Source organism: Chrysemys picta, unplaced genomic scaffold (genome assembly GCF_011386835.1).
Source record: "Chrysemys picta bellii isolate R12L10 unplaced genomic scaffold, ASM1138683v2 scaf649, whole genome shotgun sequence".
Classification (NCBI taxonomy): Eukaryota; Metazoa; Chordata; order Testudines; family Emydidae; genus Chrysemys; species Chrysemys picta.
The window spans coordinates 1-5,000 of record NW_027053356.1 but is presented as its reverse complement, the minus strand read 5'-3'; the positions used below and the strand labels follow the sequence as shown (position 1 = coordinate 5,000).

The window sequence follows — 5,000 nt, the reverse complement described above, 5'->3', positions numbered from 1 at the left end:
GTGTGTGTGTGGGAGGGAGGCTTAGCAGTCTTGCCCCGGGTGGTCCGGTGGGGGAGGCTTAGCAGTCATCCCCCGAGGACTCCGGGGGCAGGCTTAATAGTGGTTCCAGGGGAGGCTTAATAGTCTTCCCCCGGGCAGTCCGGGAGAGGCTTAATCGTCATCCCCCGACAGTGTGTGTGTGTGTGTGTGGGGGGGAGGCTTAGCAGTCTTCCCCCAGGCTGGGTGGGGGCCTGGCGGGAGGCGTCGCAGTCTTCCCCCGGGCGGTCCGGTGGGGGAGGCTTAGCAGTCGTCCCCAGGGCGGTCCGGGGGTGGGGTGGGGTGGGGGGCCTCACAGTCGTCCCTCGGAGAGCCGGGTCGGCGGCAGTGGTGGGTTTACGTCCAGCCTCCGGAGGGTGCGCGTCCTCGGAGGCGATGCAGGCGCCGCAGAGAGGCAGCCTCCGAGGCAGGGAGCGGAGCACCGAGGCTGGGGAGAGGGGAGCAGGAGCCGGGGGCTGGGGGTGGGGGTGGGGGGCGTTCAGGACAACCGGTCAAGCCCCGGGAAGCAGCTGTCAAATGTTCCAAGTCCCCACTCGGCCACCAGGTCCACCCCAGTCTAGCAATGGGGTTGACCTGGCTGACGGCCGGTTAGTATCAAGGTAAACTCACCGTCGTCCACAGGAGGGCAGCTCTCAGGCCGGCCGGCTGCGGCTGACTCTGGGGCGGCGCCCGGTCCCGGCAGCGAGGGGCGGGGGGCGCGGAGCGAGACGGGGCTAACCGGGGGGGGGGGGGCGCCTCCTGCGACTTTGGGGGCCGCGGGTCGTCAGTGGCGTGCAGGCCGGGCCTCTCCCGGGGGATTCGGGGGGGCGGTCCTGCGGGCCGGGCGCAGGGGGCTCGGGCGAGCCCGGGCCGGTCCGCCCCGGGGCCGGGGTCTCCGCCTGCGGCTCAGGGGGGCGCGGGTCGTCGGGGGAGGAAGCCCGGGGGAGCTGCACACCGGCCCGCCAGGCCAGGCCTGGCCTGGATGGCCGCGGGGGGATTCGGGGCGGTCCCGCGGGCCGGGGGCCGGGCGCAGGGGAGGCGGGGGGTCCGAGCGAGTCCGTCCCGGGCCCGGGGCCTCCCCCTGCGGCTTTGGGGTCCGTGGGTCCCCGCTGGCGGAAGCCACTGGGAGCTGGACACCCGCCGTCCGTCCCGCCTGGCCAGGCCTGGCCTGGGTGGCCGCGGGGGGATTCGGGGCGGTCCCGCGGGCCGGCGGCCGGGCGCAGGGGAGGCGGGGGGTCCGAGCGAGTCGGTCCCGGGCCTGGGGTCTCCCCCTGCGGCTTTGGGGTCCGTGGGTCCCCGCTGGAGGAAGCCGCTGGGCGCTGGACACCCGCCGTCCGTCCCGCCTGGCCAGGCCTGGCCTGGGTGGCCGCGGGGGGATTCGGGGCGGTCCCGCGGGCCGGCGGCCGGGCGCAGGGGGTCCGAGCGAGTCCGTCCCAGGCCCGGGGCCTCCCCCTGCGGCTTTGGGGTCCGTGGGTCCCCGCTGGAGGAAGCCGCTGGGCGCTGGACACCCGCCGTCCGTCCCGCCTGGCCAGGCCTGGCCTGGGTGGCCGCGGGGGGGGATTCGGGGCGGACCTGCGGGCCGGCGGCCGGGAGGGTCCGGGCCAGTCCGCCCCATGCCCGGCGTCTCCCCCAGCGGCTTCGGTGGCCCCGGGGGGGGTCCTCCGCGGAGGAAGCCGGGTGGGTGGGGAGCCGGACCCCAGGCGCCCAGACCCGTGACCTGCGGCCGCGACCTCCGACTCGGCAGGAGCGACGAGGGGCTTTCCGGCCCGTCCCCCCCTCTCCTTCCCCCCCAGAAAAGGAGAGAGAGCTGACTCGGACCGGGAAAAGCTGCCTACGGCACCTGGGATTCCCAGGCGGTCACCCATCCAAGTACTAGCCAGGCCCGGGACGGTTTACCTTCCGAGATCGGACGGGATCGGGGGCGTTCGGTCCGGTATGGCCGTAGGCACCCGGCCCCGCGCCTCCTCGCCCGCTTTCCCCTGCCGACGCCCGGGCCTGCCGCACGGTGAGCCCCGGTCGGACTGCCCCCCCCCCTGCGGCAGGGCCCCCGTCTCTCGCGGGCCCGGTCCTTTTTTCCTTTTCGAGCTCCGGGGCCCGGGCTGGCCGCCAGAGCCCCTCCGCCCGCCCTCCCCGGCGTCGGGGAAAATACTGTCCCGGACTTCCAGTGCGCCCGATCCTGTCAGCCGGGGGGTGGGGAGGGGCAGTCCCTCGCTGCGGCCGGGGAGGGTGAGCCCAGGGCGGCTTGCCTGCCGTGCGAGGCCCCTCTCGGCCACCAGGTCAACCCCGAGTCGAAAGGGCTGAAAAATTTTCAGAGTCCCCTCCCGGGCACCAGGTCAACCCGTGGAATCGGACGGGTTCACCTGCTGGCCGGTTCGCTTCCCGGCCACCAGGTCAACCCCTAGGTTGCCGACCGGCCTACCCAGTGGCCGGTTTGCTTTCCGGCCACCAGGTCAACCCCTAGGGGTTTTAACGGGGGCACGCCCGGTGGCCTCTTTCCCGTCCGGTCACCAGGTCAACCCGGATCTCCCTCCTTCCCTGGGCGTCCCCTCCTCGGAGGCGTCAGGTTCCATTTCCCCCCCCCCCCCAGACTTCCAGGGGCCCGATCCAGTCGGCCGGGAGGCAGTCCCTCGCTGCGGCCGGGGAGGGTGAGCCCAGGGCGGCCTGGTCCATGTCTCTAGTGGGCCCGATCCTTTTTTTTTTTTCGAGCTCCGGGGCCAGGCCCGCCCGGGCAGCCCTCCTCGGAGGCGTGGGGCGATTCCCCCCCCCCCCCAGACTTCCAGGGGCCCGATCCTGTCGGCCGGGAGGCAGTCCCTCGCTGCGGCCGGGGAGGGTCAGCCCAGGGCGGCTTGCCTGCCGTGCGAGTCCCCTCTCGGCCACCAGGTCAACCGCGAGTCGAAAGGGCTGAAAAATTTTCAGAGTCCCCTCCCGGGCACCAGGTCAACCCGTGGAATCGAACGGGTTCACCTGCTGGCCGGTTCGCTTCCCGGCCACCAGGTCAACCCGTGGAATCGGACGGGTTCACCGGCTGGCCGGTTCGCTTTCCGGCCACCAGGTCAACCCCTAGGTTTTAAGGGGGGGACGCCCGGTGGCCTCTTTCCCGTCCGGTCACCAGGTCAACCCGGATCTCCCTCCTTCCCTGGGCGCCCCCCTCCTCGGAGGCGTCAGGTTCCATTCTTTTTTCCAGACTTCCAGGGGCCCGATCCAGTCGGCCGGGTGGCAGTCCCTCGCTGCGGCCGGGGAGGGTGAGCCCAGGGCGGCTTGCCTGCCGTGCGAGTCCCCTCTCGGCCACCAGGTCAACCCCGAGTCGAAAGGGCTGAAAAATTTTCAGAGTCCCCTCCCGGGCACCAGGTCAACCCGTGGAATCGAACGGGTTCACCTGCTGGCCGGTTCGCTTCCCGGCCACCAGGTCAACCCGTGGAATCGGACGGGTTCACCGGCTGGCCGGTTCGCTTTCCGGCCACCAGGTCAACCCCTAGGTTTTAAGGGGGGGGGGACGCCCGGTGGCCTCTTTCCCGTCCGGTCAGCAGGTCAACCCGGATCTCCCTCCTTCCCTGGGTGCCCCCTCCTCGGAGGCGTCAGGTTCCATTCTTTTTTCCAGACTTCCAGGGGCCCGATCCAGTCGGCCGGGTGGCAGTCCCTCGCTGCGGCCGGGGAGGGTGAGCCCAGGGCGGCTTGCCTGCCGTGCGAGTCCCCTCTCGGCCACCAGGTCAACCCCGAGTCGAAAGGGCTGAAAAATTTTCAGAGTCCCCTCCCGGGCACCAGGTCAACCCGTGGAATCGAACGGGTTCACCTGCTGGCCGGTTCGCTTCCCGGGCACCAGGTCAACCCGTGGAATCGAACGGGTTCACCTGCTGGCCGGTTCGCTTCCCGGGCACCAGGTCAACCCGTGGAATCGAACGGGTTCACCTGCTGGCCGGTTCGCTTCCCGGGCACCAGGTCAACCCGTGGAATCGAACGGGTTCACCTGCTGGCCGGTTCGCTTTCCGGCCACCAGGTCAACCCCTAGGTTTTAAGGGGGGGGGGACGCCCGGTGGCCTCTTTCCCGTCCGGTCAGCAGGTCAACCCGGATCTCCCTCCTTCCCTGGGCGCCCCCTCCTCGGAGGCGTCAGGTTCCATTCTTTTTTCCAGACTTCCAGGGGCCCGATCCAGTCGACCGGGAGGCAGTCCCTCGCTGCGGCCGGGGAGGGTGAGCCCAGGGCGGCTTGCCTGCCGTGCGAGTCCCCTCTCGGCCACCAGGTCAACCCCGAGTCGAAAGGGCTGAAAAATTTTCAGAGTCCCCTCCCGGGCACCAGGTCAACCCGTGGAATCGAACGGGTTCACCTGCTGGCCGGTTCGCTTCCCGGGCACCAGGTCAACCCGTGGAATCGAACGGGTTCACCTGCTGGCCGGTTCGCTTCCCGGGCACCAGGTCAACCCGTGGAATCGAACGGGTTCACCTGCTGGCCGGTTCGCTTTCCGGCCACCAGGTCAACCCCTAGGTTTTAAGGGGGGGGACGCCCGGTGGCCTCTTTCCCGTCCGGTCAGCAGGTCAACCCGGATCTCCCTCCTTCCCTGGGCGCCCCCTCCTCGGAGGCGTCAGGTTCCATTCTTTTTTCCAGACTTCCAGGGGCCCGATCCAGTCGGCCGGGTGGCAGTCCCTCGCTGCGGCCGGGGAGGGTGAGCCAGGGCGGCTTGCCTGCCGTGCGAGTCCCCTCTCGGCCACCAGGTCAACCCCGAGTCGAAAGGGCTGAAAAATTTTCAGAGTCCCCTCCCGGGCACCAGGTCAACCCGTGGAATCGAACGGGTTCACCTGCTGGCCGGTTCGCTTCCCGGGCACCAGGTCAACCCGTGGAATCGAACGGGTTCACCTGCTGGCCGGTTCGCTTCCCGGGCACCAGGTCAACCCGTGGAATCGAACGGGTTCACCTGCTGGCCGGTTCGCTTCCCGGGCACCAGGTCAACCCGTGGAATCGAAAGGGTTCACCTGCTGGCCGGTTCGCTTTCCG

The 5,000-nt window shown here is 70.6% G+C and overlaps 1 non-coding gene across 1 annotated transcript; it reads right to left on the bottom strand.

The window, feature by feature from the left end:
• Positions 1-1,843: 1,843 nt before the first annotated feature.
• LOC135979094 (5S ribosomal RNA) lies at positions 1,844-1,962 on the bottom strand. Its single transcript, XR_010596419.1, has one exon. It is a non-coding gene; the product is annotated as a 5S ribosomal RNA (ribosomal RNA).
• Positions 1,963-5,000: the final 3,038 nt, after the last annotated feature.